Here is a 13,437-nt window from a genome sequence, read left to right on the forward strand (position 1 = left end):
TCCTCTCCTCTTTCCTCTGCTCATCTTTCCTCATATCTCCTCTCCTCTTTCCTCTCCTCTTTCCTCTCCTCCTCTTACCTCATGTTTCCTCTCATGTTTCCTCTCATATCTCCTCTCCTCTGCTTCCCTGCTCTGCCTGTGTAGCAGCATCACTCTGCTCCACTCTGCCTCCTGCCTGTCTCAACGGGGGCTTTTCTGCCTGCCTGCCTAACTGCCTAGAGAGCCTAGAGAGCCAAGAGAGTCAACAAGTGCAGCATGACAGCTAAGGAGTGAGAGAATACAGGCTTCTTTAAAACAGCTGCGTCACAGATCAGAGATGACCACAGTGGTGATCCAAGGGATGGCAGGTAAAGTGGCTAAGAGAGGTAGAAGGAGGAGGGAGGAGGGAGAGGGAGGAGGGAGAGGAGGAGGGAGCAGGTGGAGGGAGAGGAGGAGGGAGGAGGGAGAGGGAGGAGGGAGAGGAGGAGGGAGCGGGTGGAGGGAGAGGAGGAGGGAGGAGGGAGAGGGAGGAGGGAGAGGAGGAGGGAGCGGGTGGAGGGAGAGGAGGAGGGAGGCGGAAGAAGGAGGAGGGAGGGGAGAGGAGAGGAGAGGAGGGAGAAGGAGGAGGGAGGAGGAAGAAGGAGGAGGGAGGGGAGAGGAGAGGAGGGAGAGGAGGAGGGAGGAGGAAGAAGGAGGAGGGAGGGGAGAGGAGAGGAGGGAGAGGAGGAGGAGGGAGGAGGAAGAAGGAGGAGGGAGGGGAGAGGAGAGGAGGGAGAGGAGGAGGAGGGAGGGAGGAAGGAAGGAGGATTTCCTCTCTGTTTGTGATCAACAGTTTCATATTCACAGGGAGATTAGGAGTGAGTGGGTTCTCTATGTATGTTCTCTTACTTTCTTTCTCTCTCAGTCTCTCCCTGTCACTCGGTCTCTCCCTGTCACTCGGTCTCTCCCTGTCACTCAGTATCTCCCTGTCACTCAATCTCTACCTGTCACTCGGTCTCTCCCTGTCACTCGGTCTCTCCCTGTCACTCAATCTCTACCTGTCACTCGGTCTCTCCCTGTCACTCGGTCTCTACCTGTCACTCGGTCTCTCCCTGTCACTCGGTCTCTCTCTGTCACTCAATCTCTACCTGTCACTCGGTCTCTCCCTGTCACTCGGTCTCTACCTGTCACTCGGTCTCTACCTGTCACTCGGTCTCTCCCTGTCACTCAATCTCTACATGTCACTCGGTCTCTCCCTGTCACTCGGTCTCTCCCTGTCACTCAGTCTCTCCCTGTCACTCAATCTCTACCTGTCACTCGGTCTCTCCCTGTCACTCGGTCTCTACCTGTCACTAGGTCTCTCCCTGTCACTCAATCTCTACCTGTCACTCGGTCTCTCCCTGTCACTCAGTCTCTACGTGTCACTAGGTCTCTCCCTGTCACTCGGTCTCTACCTGTCACTCGGTCTCTCCCTGTCACTCAGTCTCTCCCTGTCACTCAATCTCTACCTGTCACTCGGTCTCTCCCTGTCACTCGGTCTCTACCTGTCACTAGGTCTCTCCCTGTCACTAGGTCTCTACCTGTCACTCGGTCTCTCCCTGTCACTCGGTCTCTACCTGTGACTCGGTCTCTCCCTGTCATGCGGTCTCTCCCTCTCACTCTCTCTGTCTCTCACTCTCTCGGTCTCTCCCTGTCACTCGGTCTCTCCATGTCTCTCCCTCTCACTCGGTCTCACCCTCTCATTCTCTCGGTCTCTCACTCTCTCGGTCTCTCCTTGTCACTCGGTCTCTGTCTCTCGGTATCTCCCTGTCTCTCAGTCTCTCGGTCTCTCCCTGTCACTCGGTCTCTCACTCTCTCTGTCTCTCCCTGTCACTCGGTCTCTCACTCTCTCGGTCTCTCCCTGTCACTCGGTCTCTCACTCCCTCGGTCTCTCACTATCTCGGACTCTCCTTGTCACTCGGTCTCTCACTCCCTCGGTCTCTCACTCTCTCGGTCTCTTCTTGTCACTCGGTCCTCGATCTCTCGGTCTCTCCCTGTCACTCAGTCTCTCGGTCTCTCCCCGTCACTCAGTCTCTCGGTCTCTCCCTCTCACTCAGTCTCTCAGTCTCTCGGTCTCTCCCTGTCACTCGGTCTCTCACTCTCTCGGTCTCTCCTTGTCACTCGGTCTCTCAGTCTCTCCCTGTGTCTCAGTCTCTCGGTCTCTCCTTGTCACTCTGTCTCTCAGTCTCTCGGTTTCTCCCTGTCTCTCAGTCTCTCGGTCTCTCCCTGTCACTCAGTTTCTTGGTCTCTCCCTGTCACTCGGTCTCTCACTCTCTCGGTCTCTCACTCTCTCGGTCTCTCCTTGTCACTCGGTCTCTGTCTCTCGGTCTCTCCCTGTCTCTCAGTCTCTCGGTCTCTCCCTGTCACTCAGTCTCTCGGTCTCTCCCTGTCACTCGGTCACTCACTCTCTCGGTCTCTCCCTGTCACTCGGTCTCTCACTCTCTCGGTCTCTCCCTGTCACTCGGTCTCTCACTCCCTCGGTCTCTCACTATCTCGGTCTCTCCTTGTCACTCGGTCTCTCACTCCCTCGGTCTCTCACTCTCTCGGTCTCTTCTTGTCACTCGGTCCTCAGTCTCTCGGTCTCTCCCTGTGTCTCAGTCTCTCGGTCTCTCCCCGTCACTCAGTCTCTCGGTCTCTCCCTCTCACTCAGTCTCTCAGTCTCTCGGTCTCTCCCTGTCACTCGGTCTCTCACTCTCTCAGTCTCTCCTTGTCACTCGGTCTCTCAGTCTCTCCCTGTGTCTCAGTCTCTCGGTCTCTCCTTGTCACTCTGTCTCTCAGTCTCTCGGTTTCTCCCTGTCTCTCAGTCTCTCGGTCTCTCCCTGTCACTCAGTTTCTCGGTCTCTCCCTGTCACTCGGTCTCTCACTCTCTCGGTCTCTCCTTGTCACTCGGTCTCTCAGTCTCTCCCTGTCTCTCAGTCTCTCGGTCTCTCCCTGTCTCTCAGTCTCTCGGTCTCTCACTGTCACTCAGTCTCTCACTCTCTCGGTCTCTCACTCTCTCGGTCTCTCCTTGTCACTCGGTCTCTGTCTCTCGGTCTCTCCCTGTCTCTCAGTCTCTCGGTCTCTCCCTGTCACTCAGTCTCTCGGTCTCTCCCTGTCACTCAGTCTCTCGGTCTCTCCCTGTCACTCAGTCTCTCGGTCTCTCGGTCTCTCCCTGTCACTCAGTCTCTCACTCTCTCGGTCTGTCACTCTCTCGGTCTCTCCTTGTCACTCGGTCTCTTGGTCTCTCCCCGTCACTCAGTCTCTCGGTCTCTCCCTGTCACTCAGTCTCTCGGTCTCTCGGTCTCTCCCTGTCACTGGTCTCTCACTCTCTCGGTCTCTCCTTGTCACTCGGTCTCTCTGTCTGTCCCTGTGTCTCTGTCTCTCAGTCTCTCGGTTTCTCCCTGTCTCTCAGTCTCTCCGTCTCTCCCTGTCTCTCAGTCTCTCGGTCTCTCCCTGTCACTCAGTTTCTCGGTCTCTCCCTGTCACTCGGTCTCTCACTCTCTCGGTCTCTCACTCTCTCGGTCTCTCCTTGTCACTCGGTCTCTGTCTCTCGGTCTCTCCCTGTCTCTCAGTCTCTCGGTCTCTCCCTGTCACTCAGTCTCTCGGTCTCTCCCTGTCACTCGGTCTCTCACTCTCTCGGTCTCTCCCTGTCACTCAGTCTCTCACTCTCTCGGTCTCTCCCTGTCACTCGGTCTCTCACTCCCTCGGTCTCTCACTATCTCGGTCTCTCCTGTCACTCTCTCTCGGTCTCTCTCCCTGTCACTTGGTCTCTCACTCTCTCGGTCTCTCCTTGTCACTCGGTCTCTCAGTCGGTCTCTTCTTGTCACTCGGTCCTCAGTCTCTCGGTCTCTCCCTGTCACTCCAGTCTCTCGGTCTCTCTCCCGTCACTCAGTTTCTCGGTCTCTCCCTCTCACTCAGTCTCTCAGTCTCTCGGTCTCTCCCTGTCACTCGGTCTCTCACTCTCTCGGTCTCTCCTTGTCACTCGGTCTCTCAGTCTCTCCATGTGTCTCAGTCTCTCGGTCTCTCCCCGTCACTCAGTCTCTCGGTCTCTCCCTCTCACTCAGTCTCTCAGTCTCTCGGTCTCTCCCTGTCACTCGGTCTCTCACTCTCTCAGTCTCTCCTTGTCACTCGGTCTCTCAGTCTCTCCCTGTGTCTCAGTCTCTCGGTCTCTCCTTGTCACTCTGTCTCTCAGTCTCTCGGTTTCTCCCTGTCTCTCAGTCTCTCGGTCTCTCCCTGTCACTCAGTTTCTCGGTCTCTCCCTGTCACTCGGTCTCTCACTCTCTCGGTCTCTCCTTGTCACTCGGTCTCTCAGTCTCTCCCTGTCTCTCAGTCTCTCGGTCTCTCCCTGTCACTCAGTCTCTCACTCTCTCGGTCTCTCACTCTCTCGGTCTCTCCTTGTCACTCGGTCTCTGTCTCTCGGTCTCTCCCTGTCTCTCAGTCTCTCGGTCTCTCCCTGTCACTCAGTCTCTCGGTCTCTCCTTGTCACTCAGTCTCTCGGTCTCGGTTTCTCCCTGTCCCTCAGTCTCTCGGTCTCTCGGTCTCTCCCTGTCACTCAGTCTCTCACTCTCTCGGTCTCTCACTCTCTCGGTCTCTCCTTGTCACTCGGTCTCTCGGTCTCTCTCCGTCACTCAGTCTCTCGGTCTCTCCCTGTCACTCAGTCTCTCGGTCTCTCGGTCTCTCCCTGTCACTCGGTCTCTCACTCTCTCGGTCTCTCCTTGTCACTCGGTCTCTCAGTCTGTCCCTGTGTCTCTGTCTCTCAGTCTCTCGGTTTCTCCCTGTCTCTCAGTCTCTCCGTCTCTCCCTGTCACTCAGTTTCTCGGTCTCTCCCTGTCACTCGGTCTCTCACTCTCTCGGTCTGTCCCTGTCACTCGGTCTCTCACTCTCTCGGTCTCTCCCTGTCACTCAGTTTCTTGGACTCTCCCTGTCACTCGGTCTCTCACTCTCTCGGTCTCTCCCTGTCACTCAGTTTCTTGGACTCTCCCTGTCACTCGGTCTCTCACTCTCTCGGTCTCTCCCTGTCACTCGGTCTCTCACTCTCTCAGTCTCTCACTCTCTCGGTCTCTCCTTGTCACTCGGTCTCTCAGTCTCTCGGCCTCTCCCTGTCACTCAGTCTCTTGGTCTCTCCCTGTCACTCGGCCTCTCACTCTCTCACTCTCTCGGTCTCTCACTCTCTCGGTCTCTCCCTGTCACTCGGTCTCTCACTCTCTCGGTCTCTCCTTGTCACTCGGTCTCTCAGTCTCTCGGTCACTCCCTGTCATTCGGTCTCTCAGTCTCTCCCTGTCACCCGGTCTCTCTCTGTCACTAGGTCTCTCTCTGTCAGTCGGTCTCTCTATCACTCTCTCTCGGTCTCCCTGTCATTCGGTCTCTCCCTGTCACTCGGTCTCTCACTCTCTCGGTCTCTTCCTTTCTCTCTCTCTCTCTCTCTCTCTCTCTCTCTCTCTCTCTCTCTCTCTCTCTCTCTCTCTCTATGTGTCCTCTCGGTCTCTCTCTCTCCAGGATCCTGTAATGTGTTTCTTCTCTCCTAGCCAATCACAGCGGCAGCAGCCAAGCTTCTGGAGGGAAAGCCTTGGAAGGGGAGTGACATCTCGGCTGGATCTTGCCCACGGATCAGGAGTGAGTGGGTTTAGCAACAGTGGGACCGGTGACTCAACAAACCCCAACTGGACAACCTGCTTCAGGGCGCCCGCACCCCAGAGCCCCACAAAGACCCCCAATATTTCTGCTCTCAACCCCCCCACCACCACCCAGGAAAAAAACCTAACAAGCTGCTAATATCAACAGTGTGTACCAGCCGACCCAGGGGCAGGATCAGCCACCCAGCGTTAGTGCCCTCAACAGCCTGAACCAGCCTGAACCTCCGCCCCCCCCTCTCTGCCAATCACAGCTCCTCTAACCAGGCTCAGGTGTGAACTCCCAGCGCGTGAAGCGAAGCACTGGCGGACACCTGTCACAAAAGGTGAGTCCTCAGGTGTGTGTGTGTGTGTGTGTGTGTGTGTGTGTGTGTGTGTGTGTGTGTGTGTGTGTGTGTGTGTGTGTGTGTGTGTGTGTGTGTGTGTGTGTGTGTGTGTGTGTGTGTGTGTGTGTGTGTGTGTGTGTGTGTGTGTGTGTGTGCAGGGGAGCGTAGAGGATTTGGATAAAGCTTCAAGCCATTTACTCTGTTGCTTAGTGTCTTGGTGTTGACTTTGTGCTTGCTTCTTACATAGTAAGATCTGGTTTGCTTTTGGTTATATTCTTCCTCCTTGGAATTCCCCTATCAACTATCTCTCTATTGCTGTTGTCTCAAGATCTCTGTGGAATGCCAGGGTTTTCATCGACTAGAGAGAGAACACTTCCCCAACCCTCTCCTTCCTTGCCTTATCTCCTCCTCTCCTCCTCTTCTCCTGCCTTCCACCCTCTTCTTTCTCTCAGGTTTCCTTTCATATCCATTTCTACACTGTTTTCAGACTAACTAGTCTTGTAACACAGGCTGTTTACAGGATAACTAGTCCTATAACACAGGCTGTTTTCAGACTAACTAGTCCACAGGCTGTTTTCAGACTAACTAGTCCTGTAACAGGTTGTTTACAGGATAACTAGTTTACAGGATAAGGATAACTAGTCCTTTAACACAGGCTGTTTTCAGACTAACTAGTCCTTTAACACAGGCTGTTTTAACTAGTCCTTTAACACAGGCTGTTTTCAGACTAACTAGTCCTTTAACACAGGCTGTTTTCAGACTAACTAGTCCTGTAACACAGGTTGTTTACAGGATAACTAGTCCTTTAACACAGGCTGTTTTCAGACTAACTAGTCCTATAACACAGGCTGTTTACAGGATAACTAGTCCTTTAACACAGACTGTTTTCAGACTAACTAGTCCTTTAACACAGGCTGTTTTCAGACTAACTAGTCCTTTAACACAGGCTGTTTACAGGAGTCCTTTAACACAGACTGTTTTCAGACTAACTAGTCCTGTAACACAGGCTGCAGGATCCCTTTAAAATGGCATAGGGAGGGAGTCCTTTAACACAGGCTGTTTTCAGACTAACTAGTCCTTTAACACAGGCTGTTTTCAGACTAATAGATAGATGGAGGGATGGATAACTAGTCCTTTAACACAGACTGTTTTCAGACTAACTAGTCCTGTAACACAGGCTGTTTAAGGATAACTAGTCCTGTAACACAGGCTGTTTTCAGACTAACTAGTCCTTTAACACAGGCTGTTTACAGGATAACTAGTCCTTTAACACAGGCTGTTTTCAGATAATGTCCTTTAACACAGGCTGTTTTCAGACTAACTAGTCCTATAACACAGGCTGTTTACAGGAGGGACAGGCTGTTTTAGATAGATGCTGTAACACAGGCTGAGGATAATAGTCCTTTAACACAGGCTAGATAGATGGAGTCCTTTAACACAGACTGTTTTCAGACTAATAGTCCTGATGGAGGCTGTTTACAGGATAACTAGTCCTTTAACACAGGCTGTTTTCAGACTAACTAGTCCTTTAACACAGGCTGTTTACAGGATAAATAGTCCTTTAATGGAGGCTGTTTTCAGACTAACTAGTCCTTTAACACAGGCTGTTTTCAGATAGTCCTATAACACAGGCTGAGGATAACTAGTCCTTTAACACAGACTGTTTTCAGACTAATAGTCCTGTAACACAGGCTGTTTACAGGATAACTAGTCCTGGAGGCTGTTTTCAGACTAACTAGACAGGCTGTTTACAGGATAGATGGAGGGTTTTCAGACTAACTAGTCCTTTAACACAGACTGTTTTCAGACTAACTAGTCCTGTAACACAGGCTGTTTACAGGATAACTAGTCCTTTAACACAGGCTGTTTTCAGAGTCCTTTAACACAGGCTGTTTTCAGACTAATAGTCCTATAACACAGGCTGTTTACAGGGAGTCCTTTAACACAGGCTGTTTTCAGACTAAGATGCTGTAACACAGGCTGTTTACAGGATAACTAGTCCTTTAACACAGGCTGTTTTCAGACTAACTAGTCCTTTAACACAGGCTGTTTTAGATAATAGTCCTTTAACACAGGCTGTTTACAGGATAACTAGTCCTTTAACACAGATGTTTTCAGGAGTCCTGTAACACAGGCTGTTTACAGGATAACTAGTCCTTTAACACAGGCTGTTTTCAGACTAATAGATGGCTGTTTACAGGATAACTAGTCCTTTAACACAGGCTGTTTTCAGACTAACTAGTCCTATAACACAGGCTGTTTTCAGACTAACTAGTCCTATAACACAGACTGTTTTCAGACTAATAGTCCTTTAACACAGACTGTTTTCAGACTAATAGTCCTTTAACACAGGCTGTTTTCAGGGTCCTTTAACATGTTTACAGGATAGAGTCCTTTAACACAGGCTGTTTTCAGACTAACTAGTCCTTTAACACAGGCTGTTTTCAGACTAATAGTCCTGTAACACAGGCTGAGGATAACTAGTCCTTTAACACAGACTGTTTTCAGACTAACTAGTCCTTAAAAGGATCATTGAGTCAGAGGAGAGTCTGCATCCCAAATGGCATAGGGAGGGAGTGGAGGGAGGGATGGAGGGAGGGATGATAGATAGATGGAGGGATGGAATGATAGATAGATGGAGGGAATGATAGATAGATGGAGGGAGGGAATGATAGATAGATGGAGGGAGTGATAGATAGATGGAGGGAGGGAATGATAGATAGATGGAGGGATGGAATGATAGATAGATGGAGGGAATGATAGATAGATGGAGGGAGGGAATGATAGATAGATGGAGGGAGGGAATGATAGATAGATGGAGTGAATGATAGATAGATGGAGGGAGGGAATGATAGATAGATGGAGGGAGGGAATGATAGATAGATAGAGGGAGGGAATGATAGATAGATGGAGGGAGGGCATGATAGATAGATGGAGGGAGGGAATGATAGATAGATGGAGAGAGGGAATGATAGATAGATGGAGGGAGGGAATGATAGATAGATGGAGGGAGGGAATGATAGATAGATGGAGGGAGTGAATGATAGATAGATGGAGGGGGTGAATGATAGATAGATGGAGGGAGGGAATGATAGATAGATGGAGGGAGGGAATGATAGATAGATGGAGGGAGGGAATGATAGATAGATGGAGGGGGTGAATGATAGATAGATGGAAGGAGTGAATGATAGATAGATGGAGGGAGTGAATGATAGATAGATGGAGGGGGTGAATGATAGATAGATGGAGGGGGTGAATGATAGATAGATGGAGGGAGTGAATGATATATAGATGGAGGGAGGGAATGATAGATAGATGGAGGGAGGGAATGATAGATAGATGGAGGGAGGGAATGATAGATAGATGGAGGGAGGGAATGATAGATAGATGGTGGGAGGGAATGATAGATAGATGGAGGGAGTGAATGATAGATAGATGGAGGGGTGAATGATAGATAGATGGAGGGAGGGAATGATATATAGATGGAGGGAGGGAATGATAGATAGATGGAGGAGGGAATGATAGATAGATGGAGGGGTTGAATGATAGATAGATGGAGGGAGTGAATGATAGATAGATGGAGGGAGGGAATGATAGATAGATGGAGGGAGGGAATGATAGATAGATGGAGGGAGGGAATGATAGATAGATGGAGGGAGGGAATGATAGATAGATTGAGGGAGGGAATGATAGATAGATGGAGGGGGTGAATGATAGATAGATGGAGGGGGTGAATGATAGATAGATGGAGGGAGGGAATGATAGATAGATGGAGGGAGGGAATGATATATAGATGGAGGGAGGGAATGATAGATAGATGGAGGGAGGGAATGATAGATAGATGGAGGGAGTGAATGATAGATAGATGGAGGGAGTGAATGATAGATAGATGGAGGGAGGGAATGATATATAGATGGAGGGAGGGAATGATAGATAGATAGATAGGTAGATAGATAGATAGATAGATAGATAGATAGATAGATGGATAGATAGATAGATAGATAGATAGATAGATAGATAGATGGAGGGAGGGAATGATAGATAGATGGAGGAGGGAATGATAGATAGATTGAGGGAGGGAATGATAGATAGATGGAGGGAGGGAATGATAGATAGATGGAGGGAGTGAGTGAATGATAGATAGATGGAGGGGGTGAATGATAGATAGATGGAGGGAGGGAATGATAGATAGATGGAGGAAGGGAATGATAGATAGATGGGAGGGAATGATAGATAGATGGAGGGGGTGAATGATAGATAGATGGAGGGAGTGAATGATAGATAGATGGAGGGAGTGAATGATAGATAGATGGAGGGAGTGAATGATAGATAGATGGAGGGGTGAATGATAGATAGATGGAGGGGGTGAATGATAGGTAGATGGAGGGTTGAATGATATATAGATGGAGGGAAGGAATGATAGATAGATGGAGGGAGGGAATGATAGATAGATGGAGGGAGGGAATGATAGATAGATGGAGGGAGGGAATGATAGATAGATGGAGGGAGGGAATGATAGATAGATGGAGGGAGGGAATGATAGATAGATGGAGGAGGGAATGATAGATAGATGGAGGGAGGGAATGATAGATAGATGGAGGGAGGGAAGCGATTCCCCAAACCTTCCACAACTGATAGATAGATTGAGGGAGGGAATGATAGATAGATGGAGGGGGTGAATGATAGATAGATGGAGGGGGTGAATGATAGATAGATGGAGGGAGGGAATGATAGATAGATGGAGGGAGGGAATGATAGATAGATGGAGGAGGGAATGATAGATAGATGGAGGGAGGGAATGATAGATAGATGGAGGAGTGAATGATAGATAGATGGAGGGAGTGAATGATAGATAGATGGAGGGAGGGAATGATATATAGATGGAGGGAGGGAATGATAGATAGATGGAGGGAGAATGATAGATAGATGGAGGGAGTGAATGATAGATAGATGGAGGGAGGGAATGATATATAGATAGAGTGAGTGAATGATAGATAGATGGAGGGAGTGAATGATAGATAGATGGAGGGAGTGAATGATAGATAGATGGAGGGAGTGAATGATAGATAGATGGAGGGAATGATAGATAGATGGAGGGGAGTGAATGATAGAGTAGATGGAGGGAGGGACCTTGCCCATGATAGATAGATAGATGGAGGGAATGATAGATAGATGGAGGGAGAATTAGATAGATGGAGGAGGGAATGATATATAGATGGAGGGAGGGAATGATAGATAGATAGATGGAGGGAATGATAGATAGATAGAGGGAATGATAGATAGATGGAGGAGTGAATGATAGATAGATGGAGGGAGGGATTTGATGATATAGATGGAGGGAGTGAATGATAGATAGATGGAGGGGGTGAATGAAATAGATGGAGGGAATGATAATAGATGGAGGGAGGGAATGATTTTAGATGGTGTCCTTTGAATGATAGATAGATGTAAAAATATATAGATGGAGGGAGTGAATGATAGATAGATGACATGATTGATAGATGGAGGGAATGATAGATAATGGAGGGAGTGAATGATAGATAGATGGAGGGAGGGAATGATAGATAGATGGAGGGAGGGAATGATATATAGATGGAGGGAGTGAATGTTTAGATAGATGGAGGGGGTGAATTGATAGATAGATGGAGGGAATGATAGATAGATGGAGGGGGGAATGATAGATAGATGGAGGGAGTGAATGATAGATAGATGGAGGGAGGGAATGATATATAGATGGAGGGAGTGAATGATAGATAGATGGATAGAATGATAGATAGATGGATGGAATGATAGATAGATGGAGGGAGTGAATGATAGATAGATGGAGGGAGGAATGATAGATAGATGGAGGGAGTGAATGATAGATAGATGGAGGGAATGATAGATAGATGGAGGGAGGGAATGATAGATAGATGGGGGTGAATGATAGATAGATAGATGGAGTGAATGATAGATAGATGGAGGGAATGATAGATAGATGGAGGGAGGGAATGATAGATAGATGGAGGGAGGGAATGATAGATAGATGGAGGGAATGATAGATAGATGGAGGGGAGGGAATGATATAGATGGAGGGAGGGAATGATAGATAGATGGAGGGAGGGAATGATAGATAGATGGAGGGAGTGAATGATAGATAGATGGAGGGAGGGAATGATATATAGATAGAGTGAGTGAATGATAGATAGATGGAGGGAGTGAATGATAGATAGATGGAGGGAGTGAATGATAGATAGATGGAGGGAGTGAATGATAGATAGATGGAGGGAATGATAGATAGATGGAGGGAGTGAATGATAGAGTAGATGGAGGGAGGGAATGATAGATAGATAGATGGAGGGAATGATAGATAGATGGAGGGAGTGAATGATAGATAGATGGAGGGAGGGAATGATATATAGATGGAGGGAATGATAGATAGATAGATGGAGGGAATGATAGATAGATAGGGAGGGAATGATAGATAGATGGAGGGAGTGAATGATAGATAGATGGAGGGAGGGAATGATATATAGATGGAGGGAGTGAATGATAGATAGATGGAGGGGGTGAATGATAGATAGATGGAGGGAATGATAGATAGATGGAGGGAGGGAATGATATATAGATGGAGGGAGTGAATGATAGATAGATGGAGGGAGGGAATGATATATAGATGGAGGGAGTGAATGATAGATAGATGGAGGGGGCGAATGATTGATAGATGGAGGGAATGATAGATAGATGGAGGGAGTGAATGATAGATAGATGGAGGGAGGGAATGATAGATAGATGGAGGGAGGGAATGATATATAGATGGAGGGAGTGAATGATAGATAGATGGAGGGGGTGAATGATAGATAGATGGAGGGAATGATAGATAGATGGAGGGAGGGAATGATATATAGATGGAGGGAGTGAATGATAGATAGATGGAGGGAGGGAATGATATATAGATGGAGGGAGTGAATGATAGATAGATGGAGGGGGCGAATGATAGATAGATGGATGGAATGATAGATAGATGGAGGGAGTGAATGATAGATAGATGGAGGGAATGATAGATAGATGGAGGGAGTGAATGATAGATAGATGGAGGGAATGATAGATAGATGGAGGGAGGGAATGATAGATAGATGGAGGGGGTGAATGATAGATAGATAGATGGAGTGAATGATAGATAGATGGAGGGAATGATAGATAGATGGAGGGAGGGAATGATAGATAGATGGAGGGAGGGAATGATAGATAGATGGAGGGAATGATAGATAGATGGAGGGAGGGAATGATAGATAGATGGAGGGAATGATAGATAGATGGAGGGAATGATAGATAGATGGAGGTAGGGAATGATAGATAGATGGAGGGAGGGAGGGAATGATAGATAGATGGAGGTATTGGAAGATGGAGCATAGTGTATAGGAAACAGCAGGGAAGCCCAGATTTCAATCAGAGTGGTTGGTAGGAGGCCAGGCTTTCCTCAAGCTGATGCGTAGCAGTCTGAAAGGACATTGCATGGTCCTGCT

Source organism: Oncorhynchus masou, chromosome 9, assembly GCF_036934945.1.
Source record: "Oncorhynchus masou masou isolate Uvic2021 chromosome 9, UVic_Omas_1.1, whole genome shotgun sequence".
NCBI lineage: Eukaryota > Metazoa > Chordata > Actinopteri > Salmoniformes > Salmonidae > Oncorhynchus > Oncorhynchus masou.